Below are 12,519 nucleotides of genomic sequence, written 5' to 3'. Positions count from 1 at the left end.
ATTCCCTTCAGAGGCCGTGAGCTTTCGGAGCCTCTGCGCTTTGAAAGGAGCATCAGCCCACTCTGGATTTCTCCTGGGGGCTGTTTGGCTTCTTTCCTGGACATCTCCTGCAAAAAAGCCATGTGCCCATTAAAAGCGTTGGAGTAGGAGGGCAGAGGGAGCCCTGTCTTCACTTTTAGTTGTTCTTTTAACCCCTGCCAGCTGCTGGGGGGGGCAGCAGCACCAGGGTGCTGGAAATCATAAGAAATCTGAGCTCATTCAAGGGGCAAGGGGAGATGGAAACGGTTAAATCACGCAAACGAACAAGTTAATGATTTCCATCCCCTCGCTGGCGTGTTTCAGTTTTCGGAAGGGGGGTCTGGCCAGCAGCTGTGCCAGCAATTGTAGCTCAAAAAGGGTATTTTCTTTCTGTGTCGGCTTTCAGCCGTGGCCCCTTTGGATTCCCCTGACTCCCACAAATGCCAGAGTTTCCAGGGGGCTCCTGTGACTCTGTTCCCTTCCATACCCGACGATGGAGTTAGAGGATGAGGAGGAATGAAGAAGGCACCATTTGCTCCCTGCTTTTTTTCTGCTCCCGGCTTTTTCCCAGCATCCGAGCGATGCATCGGCACTTGCAAATGGAAGGAAAAGCTGCAGCTTCTGTGCCTGTGAATCCCTGAGCACAGGGGAGTGACTCAGGTTGCAACTCCAACAAATCAATATCTATGTCTGAGCAGTCCTGTTGTCAGCTTCAGATGCAAGAGCTTTATTGTATAATAAGGCTTATGTATTGTTATATATAGATATGGCTTATATATTATTATATATCATATAAGGCATATTATCATAAGCCTGGACACTGTGGGTCCAGGTTCTCTCATCTGGGGTCACTGAGCCCCAACAACAGGTACACGGGAACAGGTTGTCTGAGCTTCCCCTTGAGGGATGATGCCTGTTCTCTCCCGGACCACTTTCCCCACGAGGAGCAGTAACTTCTTAGGACCTCTGGAGCACCACAACCCTGTTTGCTCGGTACCCAGAGAACCCTTTTTGTGATACCAGACTAAACTCAGAGCTGCTTTTCTCATCGACAGCAGGAGCACGTCTGCTGAGCATCACCTTAAATGTGTAGCACCTCCCTACCTTCCTACTCCCTGTGGAAGCACGGAGGGGGAAAAGCCCAAACTCCACTAATTAGGTAAAGGGTGTTTAAAAGTCCTTGAGTACGCTAAAGCTGGAGGGGGATCAATGAAGCACAGAGGGTGAGACAGGGACCCCAGCTATTGGTGTCACAGCATCCTTCCCATCCTGTTGTCTGGCTTAGCTCAGTCTGAAGTCCCCCACTGGACCACTGTGCTGTCGCATCCTCAGAGACCCTCCGCAGCAGCCCAGACCCTTCACTTGAGCTTGGCACAAGTGGAATGGCAAGTGTAAAATAAACTAGAAAGCCCTGATAGATGCCAGTGACTTACCACTGTCACGCAAACCTGCCCTCAGAAGTTTGAGAGCCCCCATGGGTGAATTTGGACTGTTGGCTCCCAGAGGAGCATCTCTGCCAGCCAAAGTGACAGTGGCGAGTGCTGTGTCTCTCCGAGAAGCACCCCCAAGGCTCCGGTGACTTGTGGGGTGCATTACCTTCACCGTCCATCCTTACAGCCTCCCTTCACTAGCCCAAAAGCCAGGTTTGGTGGCCAGGTTTCATGCCCCAGGCTTCCACAGCATGTTGGTGCTGTCCCTGCTCCCCTGAGCTGTGTTTTTGGGGTGCGGGGTGTGATCGGGGCTCAGCCTGACAAGGAGGGGCTTGCCGGCAGGTGGCAGCCTGTGCAGGCAGCGCAGGCACGCTCTCACTAATGGTTAATGGGATTTTATAGCTCTGGGATTCATCAGGAGCTGTTGTCACGGAAACAGAGATCTGCAGAGAGCCTGTGTGTTCAGCATTAACCGCTTCGGCGCCGAGGGAGGATGTGCAGGGCAGCGAGCGGCCCCACGCACGGTGAGTGGTTTGTGCCGGAGCTCACAACTCCGCCTGGCTCTGCAGAGCCAGCGAGAACGCGCTGCTTTGTCTAGGGCTGGGGTTTTAGTGGCTTCTTAAAATCTGTTCCCGGGCTGATGGAGCACCAGGCTGTGTCCCAGGGGGTGCAGGGTGGCTCCGTCCTCTGTTTGTGTCCCGGCTCGCTCATTTTCAAGCTTCCCACACAGAAAAAAGGGACAGTGAGGACGGGTGCAGGTGTCCCAGGTTCCCAGCTTGGTGGGGGGAAATGTCCTGCAGATGCTTTGTCCCATCACATTTAATCCTGCGCTGCGGCTCGGGCACCTCTGGGTCTGCGGCTGGACAGGAGAGGGCAGCGGAGCCGCACTGCCACCAGGGTGGTGGCAGCGCATGTGTCACCCCTGCACATGGTGACATCCCTGTTGCTGGGGATGGAGAGCAGCTGAGGCCAGGCTAATCTCCTTAGCGGCCTGAGCACCATCACGAGAGTGAAAGGGAGATTAGGGGACAGGGTGGCATTAGCAACTGGGGACGCTCATTGGAGAGAAGTAAGGGAGCGACTGAGCCCCACGGAGGGGGAGAAGACCCTGGGGGAGATCAGTGGAGGAGCTGGAGGTGCCTCCGTCGGCAACAAATAACCCAACAGCTGGGATCTCGGAGAAGTGAAAGGCTTTAGACAATATGCCCCAAAATCCTGGCGGAGCCGTCTCCACACTGTCCCCGCAGGATGGGGGTGTTGCCAGGCAGGCTGGGTCCTCATCCCTTCCCTCCCTTCTATAGACAGGGGCTGAGTGCCTTGCCACCCCCCATCACACCCATGGGGCATGAAAACATTCCCTGGAAGCGTAAACAGAGGGAAGGGGAAAACACTGGATTTTCCCCTTGTCAGAGAGAGATGGAGGAACAGGATGTGAAATATTTATTGTCCCTTTGCATGACAGAAGAGGCAAAATATGCTCTTTTCTGTAGCTTACAAAGCTTCGGTGAAGGAGCCCAGACGCTGGGCTCCAGTCCCTGTTCCTGCCACGTGGGTGTCACGGAGTCCTGGGTTTTCTGTGCAAGTGGCTGGTGGGACCAGAGTGATGGATGTTTTACAGGAAGCCTTGCAGTCCTGCACCCTGTCCCACCGGAGCAGGGAGTGCGGCCGGGTCGGTGCTGCTCACCAGGTTGTGTTGCTTCTGCATTTTACCCACAGGGAGCTCCAGGGCTGGGAAGAGAAGGAAAAAATGGTACCTCCTGTTAGTATTTGGTGTTTGTTCTTTCTTCTCAGCTGTCAAGGAAACCCTGGCATGGTTCACATACCCAGCTGGCATTGCTGCCGTTGCCGACGTGTTATGTCCTTATAATTCGTATCCAAAATAGCTTCTCCACCCCTCTGTTCACACTGGCTCACACAGCACCTTTCCCTGTGCGCTGCCATCGGCTGCTCTCCTGCCGATGATTTGGAGCAGGATGACAGACTTTTTCTTAGAATCATAGAATCACAGAATAGTTCGGGTTGGAAGGACCTTCCCAGCTCCCCCAGTGCCACCCCTGCCATGACAGGGACATCTTCACCAGCTCAGGTTGCTCAGAGCCCCGTCCAGCCTGGCCTGGGATGTCTCCAGGGATGGTTCAGCCACCACCTCTCTGGGCAACCTGAGCCAGGCTCTCACCACCCTCAGGGCAACAATTTCTTTCTCATGTCCAGCTTGTATCTCCCCTCCTTTAGTTTAAACCATCACCCCTTGTCCTATGGCAACAGGCCCTCCTAAAAAGTCTGTCCCCATCTTTCTTACAGGCCCCTTTTAAGTAGAGAAAGGCCACACTAAGGTCTCCCTGGAGTCTTGTCTTCTCCAGGCTGAACAACCCAATTCTCTCAGTTTTCCTCCAGGCTCAGGAAGCAGAATCACATCTTTTACGTGCATAAGTGTAGTTAAGGCAGGATTGTTACACTTCTGCCAGGACTCACAGAGATGGAATGAGTCAAGGTGGTAGTGAGATATATGGAGTTACCCCCAGGTGCCAGAAGCTACAGGAAAAGCCAGAGGGAAGGGGCTTGTGCCACATTAGTGAAAGAAGGAAGAGAGATCGAGAGGGTTTGGAAAATGAGACAGCTTGGAAGCCGGTTCAGAAATGACAGAGTTTGAGAAGAACAGTGTGAGGGAGATGTTAGAGCAGCCTGTGTGCTGCTGAAAGTGTTCCCTGGGTGGGAGATTGTGGGTAGAGGGGATGTGATGTGCTCAGGGTGGAAAAGAGAGCGGGAAAAAACCCGACCTGCAGTGGGAGTGAGGACACATGGTGCTGGATCTGTGCCACAGAAATGGCCACAAGCCAGTGACCAGAGCAGAAGAGCGGGGAGGAAGGTCTCTCAGCCAAGCATTTGGAAAAAGTGCATCAGAGTAGAGATGTAGAAGAGATGAAGCTACCATTTTCATGTCTCAAATATACAAGCAGGAGGGTCAGGAAAACGTGGAAAGAAATCTCCAGCTTGCTTCCAGCAGCCTGCAGTGGGGTGTTTGCTCATTTTTTACCCTCAGAAAGGGGCAGGGATTTGCAGTAACGGGGCCAGCACAGCCGTGTTGCCTCATCAGATCCCGATCCCTCGGTACCTGCGTTGCAGCTGCATCATGGTGCTGGTGGATGGTGACGGGACCGTGGGAGTGAGCGGCAGCAGCACAAAATGTGCAGGTAGGTCTGACCGTGGCACCACGTGTGCTCCCGTATGCCACCTCGGCTGTTGGTGACAGCATGTCCTGTGTCACTGACATTTCCTCAGCATGGTGTGTGTCCCTGGCCCTTCCCTGGAGCCACTGTGTGCTCCCATCACAGGAACCTCTCCTGCTGTAACCAGAACCCCTGGGAACACTCACCACCTTCGCAGGGGTCAGACCCCACTTCCCTTGGAGGGAAGGATTTCCCTTCCCATACCTGCACAAACAAGGGGCCCCAACTCACTGCCACAGGGTGCCGGGGGTGGGAGCTGGGGAGTACCAGGCACATGAGCCTGAACTTTGTCTGTCACCAGGGTATTTCCTTTCCCTGCCCTCTGGATTTTCCCCTTTTTTGCTCTTTTCAGAAGGTGGTTTTGGCACAGCTCAGTATCCATGAGGTCCTAGTGTGGTGTCACCCTGGTGGGCAGCTCAACACCACCAGCTGCTGAATGCTGAACACCCACCTATGATGGGAGGTGAGGAGTAAAGCCCTTTTTTGCTTTGCTTGCACTCTCAACTGTTGCTTTACTTATTAAACCACCTTCATCTCAACCCTTGCCCTTCCAGTTCTGCCCCCCAACCCACTGGGGGTGGGTTGAGCAAGTGGCTGTGGGGCTGAACTGCCCATGGGGATTAACCCACACCGGATCCCAAGCCTGGGCTGGTGTTGGCATTGCCACGTGGTACCCTGAGAGTGTGTGTTTGCAGAGGATCCTGCATGTTGGTTTGCAGAGGATTCTGCTGCAGACGGTGCTTCTCGGTGTCCTCCTCCCCATGAACCTCCTGTCTGATGCTTTGCGGTCCCCAGGAGTTCTCCCAGTGGGACATATTTTCCTTCTCCATCACATTTCTCCATCCCCCATCATGGCTGCTGAGAAAGGTGGGAGCTCAGCATGAACCTGGTCAGCTCTGATCCCTGACTCCCATCCTGCCCAGGCAGCTCCATCCCTAAACTGTAAAGAAATGGGAAAAGCCACCAGGCTTTTGCTTAATAGCTTAAAGGACCTGTTGTGAGGGAACGAGGTCAGTGAGAGGAGAGTGCTGCGGGCAGCTCCTTGAGAAAGACATGCAGACCACGGCAGGACACACGGACAATAGCTCAGTGTCCTTCTCTGGTTTGGCTCGGTGCTTTTCCTACCCCCAAAGCTTCAGCCAGATGATTCAGAATTGGCTTGTGGTTGACGTGACTCAAGCAGTGTCCTTTTCTGTCACCTCGACGTCATGCGTGTGCCATCTGCTCCGTGCCGCGCAGCAAAGCAAAGGCAGAAAATCAATCGTGAATCCATCCCGGGGACTCCATCAATTGTGAATCCATCCAGGGGCTCTTCTTCCTCAGAAGGGGTGAAGCTGTCAAGAACAGAGCAGACGCACCACCCCTTGCCCTATTGCTTGGGCTGTTGCCTGGTTTGTGAGAGGGAGGAAGATGCTTGTCCTTAACGTGAGTGATGCAAACCTCAAACAGAGGTGGAGAGCAGGACAGGCTGCACCCTTTGTCAGGGGGTGCAATCCTGCCACGGCAAAAATTGGGGGTGCTGTGGGAGGAGGAAACGATTTCTGAGTATTTCCAAAATGTTTTGTCGGTCCTCTGCAGAGCTGCTGCAATTTCAAGTGGGATCTGCTGGGGCTGATTGAAAATAGCATCTTTGGGCAGGGGTTTTTAGTCCAGCAGATCCCTTGACCAAGCCATAAGTGCTTGTGGCTCAAAACATTATTAATGTTGAGTAGCTCCAGTGCTTTCCTGTTGTTCTGCTGCTGATGGCAATAGCATGAGAAGCCAGTTGCTGAAGCCCATCAGGATTTCCAAAGGGGTCTTTGCAGTCTTCTAAAGCTCAGCTGCCATGGGATGAGAGGGCAGGTTCTGACACGGCTGCTAACCTGTTATTTAACAGGCAGAAAGACAGGAAGCAAAACACATCAGGGAAACTGAATAGTAGGAATATTTCTGATGATATTTCAGGAGGAAAGACCCAAAGCCTAACTGTGAAGGACTGCAGAGGGATCATTGCCCTTCAGAGTGACACGTGGGGTTTGCGGGGTGGCCGCGGCAATGTCAACCCAGTGCTCTGCCGTGGTTAAAACCCCAAATCCCCATCTGAGATCAAGGAGTTCCTGGTAAAGGAAGGAGAGGAGGGAAAAGCAGCCTCAGCAGTGGCTGGTTTGATTTGAAAGATGTTGTGCCACCCGTAGTTCTGGTTCCCCTGAGCGGGGACAGTGTCAGCTGGACGAGGTGCAGGGGAGGCTGCAGACCTGGGGCTGCTCAGTCCAGAACAGGGGCATGAAAGAGGCGTGTGAAATTACAAACTGGAGATGTTTGTGTCTCTTCTGTGAGAGCTTGAATGAAACTGGGAGGGACGGGTTTAAATGCCACGCCGTGGTTTCACAGCCCTCCTCTTCACAGGATGTTGCAGATGCTTATGGTTTAGACGGGTTAAAAAAAGCAACCGAATGCATTTATGGAAGAAAAAGGTGGGAGGATGTGAGAAAATTCCCTGGTTGAGAAAGATGAGAGAGTGTCAGTGGGGGTGTGAGGGGATATTTGGGACCTGCAAGGAGTGGAGGTGAGGAAGGGAGGGAGCAGCCTGCTGGGTTCATGCTGTGTTGGAAAGGGGTTTGGCGGGGGCAGAGCCGGGCTGCGAGGGGAGGTTGGTTCTGCCCAAGGAGAAAGCAGCTTCTGCAGGTTGGGGCTTGGGAGAGGGGTTGGGCAATGTGGAAAAGCCTAGGGGAGAAGGGGCTGTTGGGGAGAGGAGGCTTTACTAAGGGATGAAGAATCACAGAAACACAAAATGATTTGGGTTGTAGGGACCTTCAAAGCTCATCCAGTGCCCCCCCTGCCATGAGCAGGGACATCTTCACCAGCTCATGTTGCTCAGAGCCCCGTCCAGCCTGCCCTGGGATGTCTCCAGGGATGGTTCACCCACCACCTCTCTGGCCAACCTGGGCCAGGCTCTCACCACCCTCAGGGGCAACAATTTCTTCCATGTGTCCAGCCTGAATCTCCCTCCTTTAGTTTAAAACCATCGCCCCTTGTCCTATGGCAACAGACCCTGCTAAAAAGTCTGTCCCCATCTTTCTTATCAGCCCCTTATAAGTATGGAAAGGCCACAATAAGGTCCCCCTGGAGCTTTTCTTCTCCAGCTGAACACCCCATCTCTCTCAGCCTGTCCTCCCAGCAGAGCTGTTCCAGCCTGGGATCATTCCTGTGGCTCGTCTGGCCCCTCTCCTGCAGGTCCATGTCTGTCCTGTGCTGAGGACCCCAGAGCTGGACCAGCACTGCAGGGGGATCTCACCAGAGTGGAGCAGAGGGGCAGGATCAGCTCCTTGACCTGCTGCCCACAGGGCTGGGAATGCAGCCCAAAATAGGATTTGCCTTTGGGCTGCAAGCGCACATTGCCAGCTCATGGCCATGAAGACAAGAAGTCCATTGAGCTCCTGCTTCCCTTCATCTCTCTCTAGCTCTGCTACGGTCCAGCTGGCAGCTGGTGAGGGGGGACATCTCTCACTCCCCCGCTCCTTTCTGCTGTACCCCGAGGGGATCCATGCACAAAGCCTGGCAGCTCTGAATGCTCCCTGTGTTGTCTGCACAAATCAAATGCTTCATCCCCGCTCACCATGGAACTGAGCTTGAAGAGCAGTTCTCAGGCAGCTCTCACAACCCCACCGCAGGAACCTGAGCCCACCCGTGGGGACTGCACTGAAAAATGCCCACCCTGAACAAGGGGCAATGTTGCAAGCAGACCTGGAAGGGGATGAGAGATGGTCCATGTCTGGGGTTGGACATGGATGTCTTTTGATCCCTTCCCAGACAGAATGGGGTCTGCATGCATCAGACCTGCAGCACACAAGGCAGAAGCACTGTCTTGGTTGTCTCTGGGGCACAGCCTGTGTTTCTCTTGCACTTCTGGTTTGGGGGTAAGAGACAGACCCCTAAGTGACATCTCCTGCCTGCTGTGCCACTGGTGAAGTGGAGACTGTGTCGGGGAGCAGGGCATGGAGAGGTGAGGAATAGTTCCAGGGGATGGGAGGGTGAGAGAGGGGAGCTGGCTTCATGATTGTTGTTAAGCAAAATCTATGAAAGGCTTTTAAATCCTGCATGGGAACCTCTAGCTTAACTCCTCTGCACAGTTTTGTGTGCCAGCCCTTGGCATTTCAGAAGCCAGGGTAACAGCATGGAAGGTTTTCAGTCCTGAAAGAGTTAACGTCTCACTCCTGCAGCATCTAGGCAGCAACTCAGCTGCTGCTTTATATTCCTGAGCTGATTCCCTCCCTCCTGCCATCCCCTCCCAGTTGCAAAGATGAATCTCCAGAGGCGCTGGAGGCAGAAGCTTGTGCAGGCGATGCTGCTCCCATGGCTGTGCCGGTGGCAGTGCTGGTGCTGTGGCAGTGCCAGCAGTGATACTCAGCAGCCATGCTTGCCCCATGCCCTCTTCCACCAAGTGCCCCGGCGCCAGTCAGTGCTCAACGACTGCTCTAATTCGGGGCTGTGGCTTGAGCGTGGCATCAGGAGCTGGATGAGCTCAGGCTTTGAGCTGTAAAGGCTTCTTAAGTCTGGGCACAGTCTGGACCTGGTTTTTGGAGCACCAGTGCGGGAAGGCAAAGCTGGGCTTAAGTGGATAAGGCCAAAGCGCAGAGCATGGGGCGGTTTGGGGAGCTGGAATCCTCTGGTTGGGCAGCGTCCCCCATGACCATCCTGCTGTCCCCTCCCATGGGGTGTGTGGGGGCTCCCAAGGAGGTCAGGTCCTGTTTGGGTCCCGGTGGCGCCTGTCGGGGCTGCTCCTGCTCTCTGGAGTTGGGGTGAGGGCAGGCAAAGGTCTGGGCCCTTTACACAGGGCACTTGGCAGCCCTGGCCGCTGCAGTGGGAGCTTCTTGGTCTGACAGTGTCCTGAGCTCAGGCAGCTGCTCCAGCCCCCCGGGAGGCTGCTCTGTGCCAGGGCTGACCTGGAGCTGCTTCCTTCCCTGTTTGTAACAGCACCTTGTTTGCAGAATCAAGCAAGCTCAGCAAAGCCAGCCAGAGGGCATCCTGGAAGAGACCGAGGAGATCATCGGCTGCTCGAGCTCGACATTGGCCCTGCACAAAGGCAGAAAGTGCTCGACCTGTGAGCGTTCAGTAAGTAAAATCAAGTTCCACTCTGGGATCTGTGCATGGCTATGAAGGGTAATTTATTTTCCTTCTTGCTCTCAAGGCTGTTCGTGACAGTTTTAGTGTTGTTTTAATTCCCCTGTCAGACCTTTGCTCTGCCCCTGTAGACAGCACAGGCGCTGCAGTGGGATCTGGAGGCCTTTCAGCATGACTGGGCTCACCCAGCACAGGGCAGGCTCTTTCTCACAAGAGCCTGTGCCCACCAGAGTGCTACTGGGAGCACCGGTCCCTGCTGGGGTCATACTGAGCTTTTGCAGCTTTTAGTTTTAACACACTTTGCAAGAACCACAGAATAGTTTGGATTGGAAGTCCAACTCCTGCCATGAGCAGGGACATCTTCACCAGCTCAGGTTGCTCAGAGCCCCGTCCAGCCTGCCCTGGGATGTCTCCAGGGATGGTTCATCCACCACCTCTCTGGGCAAACTGGGCCAGGCTCTCACCACCCTCAAGGGCGACAATTTCTTCCATGTGTCATGGCAGCAGTGCTGCAGGTTAGCAGCCTTCTCCTTCCAGAATACTTGGTGGGTTTTGCCCTGAACACAAGCTCTTGGGCACTGGGCTGTAGGGCTTGTCCTGCAGGTACCAGCAGAGCCTCCTTCTGCACAGCAGCACTTTTATAGTCAATAACGCTATGAAAAACAGAGTTCTATTATTTCAAGTGTTCCTGGGGCCCGTTATCACATCATGGGTTGGAAGCACTAATAAAAATCTGGGAGAGCAAGGACACTATGTGCCCCTGTGCCAGGTCAGCCCCGCACAGCACGTGGCACAGTCACCGGTCCGCTCGCGGCAGCATCTGCTCTCAGCAGCGGTCTGTGGGGCACAATGTTCTCCCTGCCTCAAATGCACTTCGTGTCTATTATCTCCCATCCCAGGTGCTCGGCTGCATCATACAAACCCAGCGGTGCATGAACCGGAGAGAACGACAGCGAGCGAGCGGCTGCAGAGGGGCCCTTGGGAAGAGGCAGGTACGTGCCTGCGCACAAGAGGTTTGTGCTTGAAAGAGAAAAACGCTGATTGTGGAGGGGAAAGGAGCTGCTCTGGTTCAGCCTCGAGCAGGATGGGTCCAGGGCCCCCCCGCACTCAAATCTAGATTAACCAGGAGGCCGCTAGAAGCAAAGCTTGACCCCTTCCCTTGGCATCCACCAGCCCCTTGTCCCCAGGGATGGATGAGGGAATAAAAAAGAGCAATTCAGGCATCGGCCCTTCTGCCTTCTCGATGCCTGGGGCATCGCAGGGCTGAGGGCTGAGTTCCTCTGGCATGGTGGTGCTGGGCTCTGCCGGGCTGACAGCTGCCTGCACGGGCAGGAGTCACCTTTGTGCAGCCGAACGCCCGTGGCTGCGTTTAGCAGCCCCAGAAAGCTGCAAAATGCAAGAGAAATCAGGATACGTGAGCTGCACACGGGCCAGCCTGGAGCTTTGCCCAAGAGCTTTTATTTCCTGGTAACAGTTCCCTTAATATAATATAAAGCCTCTTTTCATGGCTTTGCAGCTGTGAGCGAGTGATGCTCTGGTAGCACTGCGCTATCATGACAGTTTGTATATGCGAAAGATAGAGAAATAAACATTATAATTGGTACAAACTATGTGATATTGACATTCTTTGCCTCCATATTGTAACTTTGTTGCTGCAGAGATGAACCTGGAGCCTTGTGGCACTGAGCAAGGACCTTGTCCAGGCCAAGGTGGTCACTGGGGAGCTGGAGCAGCATCACAGCTCCCTGTGCTGGGCTGGGCGCTGCCACCGTGTCCCAGGAGGAGGCTGCGAGTCCTGTTTTCCCTCCAGGAAATCGGCCTTGGCAAACCTGCTCTGGTCCCTGAAAGCCCAGGCATGGAGTGGGCTCTGGGGCATGGAGGTGTCCCCCCTGCCCAAATGTCACCAGGGTGGGAAGCTGGTGAGGGCAGGAGCCACCCTCACTGTCCAAAATATTTACTGTGATGGATATTCCCCAGGGATAAAACAATAAGTGTAGCCCTGGTCACACTGCTTAAGCCTTTCTTGTCCCCAAAGGTGTACGTACCCTTGTGGCAGCTCTGTGACAGCAGTGTCCCTCCTGGTGACCCCATGGAGGGTCCTCCTGCCCTTGCTCTTGTGTGTGAGGCATGAGCCTGACCACTGGCTGGGTTTAGAATCACAGAATCATTCTGGTTGGAAAAGCCCCTCAAGCTCACCAACTCCAACCGTTAACCCACCCCTGGCACTGCCCCATGTCCTGAGAACCTCATGTCCGTCTGTCCAACCCTCCAGGGATGGTGACTCCAGCACTGCCCTGGGCACCCTGTTCCAATGCCTGAGAGGCAGAACTGGGCCAGAACTCCTGGCTGTGTTGCTGAACCACAGGATGGTTTCTCCCAGATGGCCACTTCAGAGGGACAAATGCTTTGCCACGTGCTGGTGGCCCTGGCTTGGTGACACAGGAGGAGTTCATCCTTGCGACTGGTTCTGTATTTGGGGCTGGAGCCGAGGAGAAAGGCTGCATCTTTGTGCATGCACACCTGAGCCCGGGCTGTGTTACTCATCCCAGGGCCAAGCCTACATTGCAGCAGCTGTTTTGCTGCTCAAGTCCTGCGGCACCTCATGGTTGGTGCCCCATGGGGCGTCCGCATCCCCCCTACATCAGCCTATGCCCTGCTACCTGGCCTGGGGAGCAGCCCCCGCTGCACAAAGGTGACAGTGGGACATCACCGAGAGGGTCCTTGGTGCACCCTGGAGCTGCTCC

General features: G+C 54.5%; 1 long non-coding RNA gene across 3 annotated transcripts; it reads left to right on the top strand.

Annotated features, from left to right (window-relative positions):
- The first annotated feature begins 1,734 nt into the window (after positions 1-1,734).
- Positions 1,735-11,385, top strand: LOC139829121 (uncharacterized). Of its 3 annotated transcripts, none has more exons than XR_011741404.1 (5): positions 1,735-1,972; positions 4,572-4,639; positions 5,028-5,138; positions 9,643-9,766; positions 10,675-11,385. It is a non-coding gene; the product is annotated as an uncharacterized lncRNA (long non-coding RNA). The 3 variants fall into 3 exon arrangements; XR_011741403.1 differs by having other exon boundaries at positions 4,489-4,639; XR_011741402.1 differs by lacking the exon at positions 1,735-1,972 and having other exon boundaries at positions 1,986-4,639.
- The last annotated feature ends 1,134 nt before the right edge of the window (positions 11,386-12,519 follow it).

The sequence above is a fragment of the Patagioenas fasciata genome, chromosome 14, assembly GCF_037038585.1.
Source record: "Patagioenas fasciata isolate bPatFas1 chromosome 14, bPatFas1.hap1, whole genome shotgun sequence".
NCBI lineage: Eukaryota > Metazoa > Chordata > Aves > Columbiformes > Columbidae > Patagioenas > Patagioenas fasciata.
The sequence above is the reverse complement of the archived record's forward strand: the minus strand, read 5'-3'. Positions and strand labels throughout refer to the sequence as shown.